The following is a 14,090-nucleotide window of genomic DNA, read 5'->3' as shown; positions in this document are numbered from 1 at the left end:
CCAATTAAGTTTAGAATACAATGAAATAATTAGAACCCAGTTTAGGTCAGATAGCTGCTAATGCTGGATATTTTGATGAATCAAAAATTTTAGTTTTTTTCTATGTATAAACTGTTTATGTAATAAAATGTGTTTTTATAATTTGTGTTGTCCCTTACCAGTGCAAAATAATCACAAATTAAAAAGGATTCATGCCAATATTGTCCAAAACCCCACTTTTCTAGGGCGTTTCCAAACTTTTGGAGGGCAGTGTAGATATAAATATTTGTTATATATAATATAAAAAGAAATTTACAAACAAGTTACAAACAATACAACAAATACGACAGAGATTAAACTTGTTTTTTCACATTTGAATATACTGACAAATATTTAATTAGGCTACTGTCCCTTTAAGACCGAATCCATGGATGTAATATAGGTTCCTGACACATTTCCTGTTTTTACCCACCTGTTTACGTCCACTTAACCGACTGTATTTACGTGAGATACTCCACACGATGGACATATTGAAAAACGTACTCGGTTACTAACGTAACCTCGGTTCCCTGAGATACGGAACGAGTACTGCGTATGGGGAAAGGTCTCCCTTTTTCCCCGCTGCTGAAGCCTTTTTCAATAACGCAGTGTAACTGCACCATCATTGGTTCACTCATAGACAAGTTGTTGAACCAATGCCTATGGCGACAAAGCGCGCGAATATTCTTGCCGAAATGGGCGGGGTATAGGGCTATATAAGCAGGCGTTTCGCCATAGGATTTCAGTGTCAATCGACTGAAGCGACGACCCTGAGCCGCAGCCTCGTGGCACGGCAAGTGACGCAGTACTCGTTCCGTATCTCAGGGAACCGAGGTTACGTTAGTAACCGAGTACGTTCCCTTTCGATACTTCACTCGTACTGCGTATGGGGAACGAATTCAACCACGCCGTGCCATGGCTGGGAACGATATAGCTTGCATTTGGCCAACCCAGAGGGGGGCCAAAAGGACAAGCGGAGGCAAAGCCTAACCGAAGCCATGGTTACACTGAAGGAAGATACTTCCTATGGTGGCGTGAAGCGGGACTTGTTGAAGGCCGCTAATCACACCGACAGGACCCGAGCTTGTAAGGTCGGGACATCGAGGTGATAGAACCTGACAAAGGTGGACGGCGAAGACCAGCCGGCCGCCTCACAGATGTCTTGGATGGAAACTCTGTTGGACCAAGCCCACGAGGAAGCCATTCCTCTAGTGGAGTGGGCACTTACTCCTATGGGGCAATTAGTGCCCAGTGAGGAGTAGCACAGGTTAATAGCATCCACTATCCAACGGGAAATGCGTTGTTTCGAGACCAGAGACCCTTTGGTGCGGCCGCCAAAACATACAAAAAGCTGATCCGACTGTCTGAAAGACTGTGATCGGTCTATGTAGGTCCTCAATGCCCTGACTGGGCAGAGTAGCTGCAGCTCTGGTTCGTCCGCCGAGGGAGGAAGAGCAGAGAGCGAGATGACCTGAGCTCTAAACGGAGTTGAGAGCAGTTTAGGGACGTAGCCATGCCTAGGTTTCAGAACGACCTTAGAGTCACCAGGCCCGAATTCGAGGCATGCAGGGTTCACGGAGAGGGCCTGCAAATCGCCAACACGCTTTACCGATGCTAGTGCTAGTAGCAGAGCGGTTTTTAGCGTTAGGGGCCTGAGGTCGGCTGAACCCATTGGTTCAAATGGGGCTCCTTTCAAGGCCCTGAGGACCAACGAGAGGTCCCAGGAGGGAATAGTGAGAGGGCGAGGAGGATTCAAACGCCTAGCACCTCTCAAAAACGGATCACAAGCCCGTTTCGTCCCACCGATTGGCCAGCAATAGGAGCGTGGAACGCTGCAATGGCTGCTACGTAAACCTTAAGCGTGGAAGGGGAGCGCCCCATATCCAAGCGTTCTTGGAGGAAAGACAGTATGGAAGATACGTCACTCTCCACAGGGTCTATGTTGCGTGTTGAACACCAATCAACAAAGACTGACCACTTCTGGTCGTAGAGGCGCCTCGTAGACGGGGCTCTAGCCTGAGAAATGGTATTTAGGACGTCCTCGGGGAGGCTAGTCGGCTCCCATCGAGGGACCAGAGGTGCAGAGCCCAGAGCTGCGGCTGTGGGTGCCAGATTGTTCTGTTTGCCTGAGAGAGGAGGTCCCGTCTCAGGGGAATCGGCCACGGGGCTCTTAGAGAGAGCCTGAATAGCTCTGAGGACCAAACCTGGTTCCTCCAGAGCGGGGCCACCAGAAGGACTCTGTGCTGGTCTTCTCTGATACGCCTGATGACCTGGGGGATCAGTGCGATCGGAGGGAAAGCATAAAGGAGCGTGCTGGGCCATGTGTGGGCCAGAGCATCTACTTCCTTCGAGAAAAATGTTGGGCAATGAGAGTTGTCTTCTGAGGCGAAGAGGTCTACCTCTGCCTTCCCGAAGAGCTCCTAGATCGTGAGGACCACTTGGGGGTGGAGCATCCACTCATCGGAGGGGATGTTGCTCCGTGACAACATGTCCGCACCCAGATTGTTCCTGCCAGGAACATGAGTCGCTCTGAGCGACTGAAGCCTCGGAAGAGCCCATTCCAGCAGACGTTTCGCCAGAGCGCATAAGCGGCTGGGCGAAAGACCGCCTTGGTGGTTCAGGTATGACACCACCGTCATACTGTCTGACCGAACTAGAACATGACGTCCCGTCAAGTAAGCCTGAAAGAACTGAAGGGCTTTCATCACTGCTAGCATCTCTAGACAGTTGATGTGTAGATGGCTTTCCTCGTGGCTCCACGAGCCGAAGGCCGGTCTGCCCTCGCACACAGCGCCCCAGCCCAAGTTGGAGGCGTCTGTTGAAAGCACCGTCCTCCGTGAGACCGCCCGTAAAGGGACTCCGCGCTGGAACCATACTGGATCCATCCAAGGTTTCAGGGCTAGAAGACAGGCACGATTGACCTTGAGACATAGGCCGCTGGGAGGAACCCGGAACTTCAACCAGTACCGAAGAGGCCGCATCCGAAGAAGCCATCAGCCCTAGCAGCCTCTGGAAAAACTTCAGAGGGAGATAGGCTTTGTTCTTGACAGATGCCGTGAGCTGCTGAATTGCCAGGGCGCGCTCTGGCGAGACTACTGCCGTCATACGGACCGAGTCGAAAACTGCTCCCAGAAACGAGATTCGTTGAGTGGGGCATAGCGAGCTCTTGGCTAAGTTGACCCTGAGACCCAGGCATTGTAGATGGCTGAGGAGCACGGATCTGTGGCGTTCCAGCTCGACTCGCGAACGGGCTAAGATGAGCCAGTCGTCGAGATAATTCAGAACCCGGATTCCCATCTGTCTCAGAGGGGAAAGCGCCGCGTCCATGCACTTGGTGAAAGTGCGGGGAGCCAGAGACAGCCCGAAGGGCAGGACCGTATATTGGTATGCCACCCCTTCGTATGCGAATCTCAAGAATCGTCTGTGACGGGGGGCTATCTGGATGTGAAAATACGCATCCTTCAGGTCCAGCGAGCAGAACCAGTCCTCGGGGCAAATGTGCGCAAGGATCTGCTTCAGCGTCAGCATTTTGAACTTCCATCTCATGAGGGAGTGATTCAAAAGCCTGAGGTCTAGGATGGGTCTGAGACCGCCATCCTTTTTGGGGACCAGAAAGTAGCGGCTGTAAAAGCCTGTCTCGCTCTCTGACGGAGGAACCGTTTCCACAGCTCCTTTTTCCAGCAACGACATGACTTCGGCCCGGAGGACATGAGCGTCGTCCGGATTGACCGACGTTTGAAGCACCCCGGCGAAGCGGGGGGGCCGTCGTGCAAACTGGAGCGTCCTCTTCCTGTCCGACGAATCAGGACGACTTCGGAGGCACCGGGTCCAGCACAATCCTGGGCCGGGGTCCCTGGCGCCTCGGGAAGGGAGGGCGCTTCGCAGGGCGCGAGCGCTGGCGATGCTCCTGGGGCGGCTAAACGCAGAAGCGGAGCTGGAGTGCTTGGGCAAGAAATGCCTCATAGCCTGAGACGATTTCTGCGCGGCAGTAAAGCGCTCAGTGAAGCCATCCACTGCAGGCCCGAAGAGACCGGAAGGCGAGACCGGGGCGTCTAAGAAGGCCGTCTTGTCTAGGTCTTTGATCTCCGTTAGGTTGAGCCACAGGTGGCGCTCCAACACGACCAGGCTAGCCATGGAACGACCGATGGCCTGGGCCGCAGCCTTCGTAGCTCGCAGGGCAAGATCCGTGGCGCTGCGGAGATCTTTGAAGGCTGCCGCGTCGATTCCAGACTCATCCAGAGAGCGGAGGAGTTTGGCCTGGAATACTTGAAATATGGCCATGGTGTGGAGCGCAGAGGCAGCTTGGCCCGCCGAGGTGTAAGCCCGTCCAGCCAGAGTAGAGGTGGTCCGACAGGGCTTGGAAGGAAGGGCCCTCTTCGTCTTCCAACCCACAGCCGCGGGAGGACAGAGGTGAGCAGCCACCGCTTCATCTAGGGGTGGCAAGTGCTCGTATCCCTTCTCCTCGGCGCCGTCGACGGCGGTGAGGGCGGAGCGGTGCGTAGTGTGGAGGCGGGCAGATTAAGGAGCGCGCCACGACTTCGTCAGCTCTTCGTGGACCTCAGGAAAGAAGGGCGCTGAACGCTGGCGAGGTGCTTGGCGGCGGCCTGGCAGAAACCATTCGTCCAGGCGGCTGCGAGACGGCTCCTCTGGAGGGGCCCACTCGAGGTCCAGCTCTTCAACGGCCCTAGACAGGATGCGGAAGAGCTCGGCATCCATGCCCTGGCCATGCTCGATGGATTCCAAGGGAGGCGGTGGAGCGGGGTCTTCCGGCTCGCCAGCCCATCCTTCCGCTTCGGAAGCCGCAAGAGACATGGAGTCGTCTTGTTCGTCGTCTGTTCCCCCGAATGAGACGAGGTCACTCGCTTCTGCGGAGGGACGCTGCTCAGGGCGAGAGAACAGAACGGGAGAGAGTTCCCTGGGAGGAGAGGGCGAGGCACGCGGGGGCTGGGCCGGCGTGAGCTCGCTCAACTCCTGGCGCTGAGTCGCTCTACCCCGCTGTCTTTTCCTCACCGGCTCGCGGGAGGAAGGAGACGGGTGGGCGCGAGCGGCGAGATCGCCCTCAGTGAAGAAGGCGAACCGCGAGCGCAGGGAAGCGAGACTCATACACTCGCAGTGCGGGCATGAGTCTCCAGCGAGCGCGCCGTCTGCGTGGGGCTTGCCCAGGCAAGCGACACACTCGCTGTGTCCATCGTCGTCGTGCAGGGGGGCCCTGCAAGTACCACATGAGTGGCGGGGCATCGTGAGACGCCGCTGCCGTGAAAACGGCAATTGGGTGGCTCTTTTAGAGCGGCGAGGGCCGCGGAAGCTCTTAGAGAAATCCTATGGCGAAACGCCTGCTTATATAGCCCTATACCCCGCCCATTTCGGCGGGAATATTCGCGCGCTATGCCGCGCCGCCATTGGTTCAACAACTTGTCTATGAGTGAACCAATGACGGTGCAGTTACACTGCGTTACTGAAAAAGGCTTCAGCAGCGGGGAAAAAGGGAGACCTTTCCCCATACGCAGTACGAGTGAAGTATCGAAAGGGAACTATGTGTGCATTTGACCATTCAGGCGCGAGGAGAACTGATCGCGCGAAAGAGAGAGAGAGAGTGCGTGAGAGAGAGGCTTCTGGTCTGTGTTATTCAGCGTGATTCCACCTATCCCGTCTTCACTAATCGATAACGAATTGTGATTGAATGGTAACTTTGTTCTATGACGAATTGATTAGGCTGTTCTTGTGTGACAGAACTCCATCACCCAGTTGAAAGATGAAATACGGGACAAAACATTATTTTTTTCTTATTAAGTCGGGACACTAAAAATAAAGCTGAAATACGGGACTGTCCCGGGAAAAACGGGACGTCTGGTCACCCTACCCTTAATGCTTTAACATGAAGAAATCAGGGCGATGTGATGATATGCTGGCTGAGATCAAACTATATTGTGTTTATTATTTTATCTGGCAGATATATTGGTGCCACTTAGTTATTAAAAATTGAAATAGAGAAATCTCTTTTGTCCTGTGTGTGGTCCGATAGAAGGCGTCAGTATGATTTCTATGCGTGTGTATATCGTGTCCTGGCCACACGACTGAGCGATCGAATGAACACAAGAGATTCAAATATTAGTCCATTTATTTTCAGCAAGTACAGGCAGCTCTTTAAAAAATGAACGTAAATAAAGTCGTTTTTTCATCTGGGGAGTTGTATTTATTGTCATTGTACACTCCTGAGCGTGACATAAAACATGGCGGCGACTACCCAGAATGCAACGCGCAGTGACGTAGTTTGCCAAGCTCTATAAGACTAAACATGTTGAGCTATATAACAACAATTAGTTTTTTGGCTATAAATGTAACCAAACAGTCGTTCCCCTGTCTATTAAAACATGTAAATATAAAAGTGTCTTCGGTGTTTCCATGTTTTTTTACAAAATAAAACCGGAAACCAAGGGTAATGCAGGTATGACGCAATTGACAGGCGACTCCTCACACGTCCCGGAGCCTTGGTAAAAATTGCAGTTTTCTCACGATTTACAAATAGTTGGAAAATAGTTGGGATGTTGTAAGTACTCAAGTAAACAAAATAACACTGGCCTTGTGGTTTTTGCATATTTTACTGCAAAATTCTTACATATTGCATCTTTAAGGTAATGGGCCTGTGACTAGCTGCTATACTGGATGGTCCATTCCTGGTTTTGCAACTGGGATAATTATCCCATGTTTCCAAGTAGTCAGTAGAATCCCCTTTTACCCAGATCTTATTAAAAAGGCATAACAAAAGCGAGTGTGTTGTGATGGTCAGTTTTTCTCTGTAACCATTTACAAAGTCGGCAAGTGTATGATGATGCCTAATGTATGTTTTCAGATTTGAATAGTCTTGTAGTGTATTCCAGCTTTAAACCAACTCACTGAAAAATTTCTTGCACATTGGAAAAAAGTATATAGGCTAGCAAAAGTGACATCTGCACATTTGTCACATTTTGACACAACTTCTGCTTCACCATTGGCTAAGTAGAGTGGGATGAAGATGAAGAGGAAGAGTTCCAAGGATTTTAGAACCTCCATTTAAACAACCATGGGGTTGAACAGAGCGCAGCATATAAAAAGGGAAAAATGGCACACCTAGGGGAATGTTTTTTTTGGTTTTTTTATTTTGCTGGGGAAAAGCTGCGAGAACCATTTCACCTCAACAAATGAAAGGGACTCTGAGAGAGTAATGTTAGATAATGATGGTAACATCATGTTTTTAGATAATTTCAATTGTGTCACAATCATGTGTACTCCTTCGGCTTTCTGAGGTCACACTGGGGGGAAAAATATCTTGATTTCAGATTGTTGAAGAAAAATCATTTAGAAGAAGAAAAGCATGTTGCTTTATAATAAGAAAAGATGAAGATGCAAGTTATTAGTATCGCTTGGCTCTTCATTTGAACCAAACTGTTTGAAGTTTTCATTCACAGACTTTAATTCTTTCATATGGCTTTATAAAAAGTACTTCTGCAGATTGATAACAAAGCTACAAAGCTATGTAAGTTGTATACATCAGATAGAAAATACAATGTATAGTTTAAAAATAATGCTTGATAAATTAACCATTTATTTGATCTAACTACATAAAGATTGAATCATTTTATGATCTGGTTACAGAAAATGACTTTTCAAGATAAATGTAAAACTTTCTTAAAAAACTAGAAGTTAGATATGGTCAATCACATATATTCTTCATTTTAAGTGACCTTATCTTTGCTTTTCAATCAACAGAAATGATTATATATTAGATATTACATTACAGAAAAATTCAATAATTTTGTTTTATTATGATTGGGTTCATTAGAAAAGGAAATCAGTCAAGGATTTTAAAATACATTTGTTTAGATAGGAAAAATAGGCTGATTTTGTTGTCTTTTTCATAGTGATCATGGAACATAAGAAAGAGAAGATTCTTGTTCAGAGATCTGAACGCTCTGTATCTATCTACATCTCTGTACAGTCCATCCGGCAGGAAGCCAGTTTACTCAGTGGTGACACACACAGGCTCGGAGTAGGCGCTCTGGATGCTGTCGTGTTTGGCAGACACGATGACACAGTAACGTGTGGCAGGTTTTAGGTCAGTAACTGTGGCGATCTCAGTCTTGTACACGGACAGAACCTCCTCTGCAGGCAGAGACGGGGTGTCTTCAGTTAGGATCAGAGTGTAGGAATCCGCGCCTGTCACCCGAGACCACTCGACCTGCAGTGACTGTCCTGTCACACGAGCAACCTTCACCTCAGGGACGGACAGCTGCTCTGCGGAGGCAACAGTGTTTGATTTAAGATATGACTTCAGTTTGTATATAATGCTATAAGAACTGTACGGAGAATATTTCACCACGACTATATATACTGTATATGTATCATGGCTGTATTTATTGTACTGCCCTTTTTTTAATGATGATTTAAAAAACAACAACATTGTATTACAGTATTTTATAAAGGGAATCTAATGAGAAAACACAAACATATAGACTTATAACAGTTATGAGAATTTTCAGAGAAAACATGCTTAAGTGTCATGAAAATATGCAAAAATATTATTAATGGTTCTAAAATAGACATTTTCTTTATGCAAAATATATTTTATTTATTTTTGTTTATTTTTTAATTTTTGCCCTGAATGTGTTTTTGTGAAAGCCACCCACCTTTAACGTCATAAAAATCAATTCTCATCCTTAAAGAATGTTTAAAGTCTTGTATATCTGTATATATTTTGTTACACTTTATTTTAAGGTGTCCTTATTACTGTATAATTAATTAATTATACATTTATACATTTAGGTACTGAGTAATATTAATTAACAGCATGTAAGAATAGGGTTTCGTTTAGGGTTAGTTTCATGGAATTATGTGTAATTTTCTGTTACTACTGAATAACTAACAAAGTAGCCTACATGTAGCATGGACACTGTAAAATAAAGTGTTACCATATATTTTTATATAATTCCTTTTATATATTGCTGTGCTCTTAATTATTGAGCAGTGAATGTGTCTGTAGATCATCTCACCAGGAGTCAGTGCTGCATTCATCTTTGCATATCTCAGATTTCTCTTCCGACGGTTTACGATTTGGCCTGTGAAAGATTTGAGTTAATATTGTTTAATTTTGCACATGCAAGATTAAATAAAGATGTACCTGCCAAATATGCACTTACTTAAAGTAATACATATGGTTAAAATAATAGTACAAAATAGTTTACATTTTTCTCTTAGTTCATTAAAATAATTATACCATGGTCTGTCTGAATACTCGATTCTGGCTGGAAGGTGTACAATTAAAGCTTATATAAAACTGTTAGTTCCAGTCCTTGATTTTGATTGGTCAACAGTTGTGTTTTATCCATGATAAAATCATTTTGACCGCTTCACCCAAAGGTTCTGTGTATCACTACACAACACCCTAGCAACGTAAACATATTTCTGTTCTCATTGATATTGTTCATTGAATATCACTGTATTATGTATTGTGTGAGAGAGATGGCGTGAGCGAGTGTACCTGCATTTAAGCATTTTCCTTCAGGTCAGTCCTAGTGCTAGTCAAAGCATTTTTCAGTTGTGTCTTGCTCACAACAAGTTTCAGTTCTTTCAATATAAAAGTCTTCGCTACTGACTGACTCACAGTCTTTGCCGCCATCTAATGGCGTAATAATGTAACTTCTTTTGCTGTTCATGTTCAGGGACTACTTTTTTCCAGCAGAAGGAAGGCTTTTAGTGATTTACTTCATGAAAGTTGCATTGATACATATTTTTGGCTTTAATATTGTTAATCTTTATTATTGTGTGGTAACCGTATTATAAAAGCAATAAGGTACTCAGTGCTGTACTGAGAATAAGTCATGGCTGAAGGGGTCGCAGACACTATTATTCACGATACAGCACAGCCTCTCGAACCTTATTGCTTACTTAATGCACAGGTAGCTAGTTCCAATTCAGTTTAATCACCGTTCTGTATTAATGCGCTGTTTTCATTGAAGCACCTATTTTTTTTTTTACAGTCTATGTGAGGCACACACGCAGAAACATTCAGCAGCACAGAGAAACTTAGCAATGCTGCCTCATGACTTTTATTCATAAAATAACTTTGCTACATTATATTTCTCAGCAACATCGCTGGTTTTGAAGTAATCAAACGCACAGCTTCGTTGTTAAAATAAAGAGACGCTGAACAGACCCAGATAACATTAAGGTAATTCATACACGCATCTCTCTCTCTCTCTCTCTCTCTCTCTCTCTCGATAATGGATTCAAATAAATGCTATAATTCATTCATTCATTCCAATAAATGTTTAAAGGTGCCCTAGATTCAAAAATTGAATTTACCTCGGCATAGTTAAATAACAAGAGTTCAGTACATGGAAATGACATACAGTGAGTCTCAAACTCCATTGTTTCCTCCTTCTTATATAAATCTCATTTGTTTAAAAGACCTCTGAAAAACAGGCAAATCTCAACATAACACCGACTGTTACGTAACAGTCGGGGTGTACGCCCCCAATATTTGCATATGCCAGCCCATGTCCCAACATTATGAAAAGCATTAGACAAGGGCAGCCAGTAACGTCTGGATCTGTGCAGAGCTGAATCAACAGACTAGGTAAGCAAGCAATAACAACAGCGAAAAATGGCAGATGGAGCGACAATAACTGACATGATTACATGATATTTTTAGTGATATTCGTAAATTGTCTTTCTAAATGTTTCGTTAGCATGTTGTTAATGTACTGTTAAATGTGGTTAAAGTTACTATCGTTTCTTACTGTATTCTCGGAGACAAGAGCTGTCGCTATTTTCATTTTTAAACACTTGCAGTCTGTATAATTCATAAACACAACTTCATTCTTTATAAATCTCTCCAACAGTGTAGCATCAGCTGTTAGCCACAGAGCATAGCCTCAAACTCATTCAGAATCAATGTAAACATCAAAATAAACACTGTACTTACGCGATTAGACATGCTGCATGACGAACACTTTGTAAAGATCCATTTTGAGGGTTATATTAGCTGTTTGAACTTTTTTTTTATGTTGTTTAAGGCAAGCACGAGCTCTTAGGGTGTGGAGCACCAGATTTAAAGGGCCACACACTCTGAATCGGCTAATTTCTAATTATGCCCCAAAATAGGCAGTTAAAAAAATGAATAAAAAAAAAATGTATGGGGTATTTTGAGCTGAAACTTCACAGACACATTCAGGGGACAACTTAGACTTATATTACATCTTTTTAAAAAAAGTTCTAGGGCACCTTTAATCTTATGCACTACTTTATCTCTGTGTCTGATTCAAAGTGAGCAGAATGCTTTATCTAACGAGTCGTAACTGATGAAAATAACCGCCATATTTAACCTTCCGGTCACATGTTGCACTGCAAACATAATTAACAGCTTGTCAATGCTGGCAAATGACCAGGGCCGCATTAAGACTATAAGGGCCCCTGGGCTTTAACGTTACCTCTTGAGGGGGCCCTTCATTCACCAGAACTATTACCTACATTCACTCAATCTTCTTAATCACAAAGCGCAAGCTATCAGCCTTTTATTTTGCATGAATAAATGCCATTACCAAAACATCCGAACCTATAGGTCTGTCATAAAATATAAATATCATTGCATGAACTACATATTGGCACACAGTCTGAACTATTTGCACAGGCTACTTACAGTACTTAAAACTACTGCCTACATCAGCTCCATCTTCCTATCAAATCAGCCTTTTGTTTTGCAGAAATAAATGCAATAAAGCTTTCATATACAACATTTCACTAGGTTTTATAATTTCATATGAAAATATACAATAATGCTCCTTTCTGAACACTTTTTTTATAATGCTGAAAATGTAATCAGATCATGGGGGCTAACTTACAAAGGTTTGCTTTTTCAGGACAAAAAATCCCTTATGACGTCAGAAAAGTCGAAAATAAAATACAAATTTTCGTGATTTTATGCCGCTTCAGATTTCAAGGTTTCTGTGCTGCTTTTTTGTGTAAAGATGTCTATTGAACGTTTTCAGGAACTGTAAACAATGATTTGTATTTTTATTGGACTTCAGACAGAACATTACTGACGACTGCAGGGTCGCACATAGGTCGAGAAGCGCAGCGCCGCTCCAAATTCAAACACATTGTTTTCTATGAGGTCGTTCGCACAGAACGCTTTTCTCCATTCCAATGCGCTATTTTTTCATTGTTTTTCTATGTAAACACGCACTAGACGGATGTGTAAAACCATTGCGCTCGCATCTTGCGTTTTTTGCAGTGTCTAGCGCATGACAGAGCGTTCGAAAGTCATAAACAGTTCAACCAAGTTAAAATCAGTTCGACTTTTTTAAAAAGACGTCTCGAGACCTTGCGTTTTTCCCCCATTGCACTGCCCATGTCTCGCATTTTTCAAAGCAAAAACGTATTCTCTGTGAACGAGCCCTATGAGTGTACGCACACAGGCAGCGCCACTCGGCGTCTGTCCGCATTGTCCAGCTACTGTTCAAAATCCTGCTGTGCCATAGAGCGCCACTCACATAATTTTCCATTAAATTACATTAAATTTGTCCCAGATCGTTGTTAATGTACATAACTTCACCCTAGACAGGAAGATTGTGTATTGTCCATCTTTTTGCAAAACGTTTGTCCTTTCTGTGGCTTGACTAACTTATAGCCTATGCTTCATATAGAGAGCTAACAATATAAATCGTGCTTTCTCTTTGCGTTTTTTTTCTTCAAACACATCAATACCTCTTCTTTTTTTGTTCTTTATCAAAGTGAGTTTTGGGCTGCTGTTTTGAACTGAACACGACCAGTGTGTGATACCTGTGAGTTGACTAGGTCTTGATGCACTTAACACGCAGGACTTGAAACACCCCCACATGTATTCAAAGCAAAGCGATGTTAAAGGGACATTATTAAATGTGGTTATATTTTTTTCTTAAACCCAGGTAAGCCCTTGCATTAATGCGGCCCAGCAAATGATCATGGTATAACCAGGATAATTCACGGCTAGCTGTGCATTAAACCATTTGAATAGTACTCGCGAGGCTGTGGATTATACCTTACGTAATTAAATATATTGTCAATACATCTTCAACCAAATTTAATTACTGAGTGAGTACATAAAAAATCTGAATAATCCAAAATCAGTGCAAAAAATATGTCTGGGCTTAGTTATGAACCACATGTCCTAATTTCTTCTTACCAGTAAGGACTCTAGAGGCAAGACTTTCTCCTGCACCGTTCCAGGCTGTCACAGCAACATCAGAAGCCAGCAGGCTAGAGACCTGACAGCTGAGGCCTGAGGTGCGACAGACGGGCATCTGACCGTCAAAGCTCAACTGGTAAACCTTGTATCCTGTGCTCAGAACTGACGAGCTCCAGGACACTGTGGCGGAGGAATTATCACCCCTGAAGGTGACGTTAGTCGGAGAACAGGGCACTGAAGGTGAAAATAGTAATAGATCAAGTCAGAGAATATTCAGAGTTATCTTGAAATGCTGCATGTTCTTTGACAGATGTTTAAAACACTGACTTGACAAAGATACTGACATGATACCATTCTTCTGAAATCAGTCAGCCTTAGACTATTTAAACTGTTTTAACAAAGGTAAACTTGTGGTCTGGTACCTGTGACACCAGTAACAGTCTGAGATGGTCTGCTGGTCCCAGCTGAGTTTTGTGCAAGGACTGTCACATTGTAAGAGGTGCTACAGGGCACAGGGAATTCAAAGTAGTTGCCGTTTGTCCAATAGGATGACACGTCCATATTGGACTGTGGGTTGTCTTGGATATGGCCGGTCACTTGCACCAGGTATGTGACGTTAGGACAGTCCACAGAATTCCAGGAGACCCTAATTAGAGTGGCATCGCCCATCAGGTGGGTTCTCACCCTCACGTTGCCCGGAGGACATGGGACTACAGGGGAGTTCAACAGAGGGTTAATTAACAACAGGGTTGTTATTGATGACTAAAAGTAAATCTGTCAAAGTAAAATAAAGCTGCAATATAAATATTAAATGAAAAACTAAAATGAAGGGCTTTTCACACTGTGCTTATCCCCGGGTTATCATCTTTCT

This window comes from Chanodichthys erythropterus, chromosome 20 (assembly GCF_024489055.1).
Source record: "Chanodichthys erythropterus isolate Z2021 chromosome 20, ASM2448905v1, whole genome shotgun sequence".
Lineage (NCBI taxonomy): Eukaryota > Metazoa > Chordata > Actinopteri > Cypriniformes > Xenocyprididae > Chanodichthys > Chanodichthys erythropterus.
Note: the sequence above shows the minus strand (reverse complement) of the source record.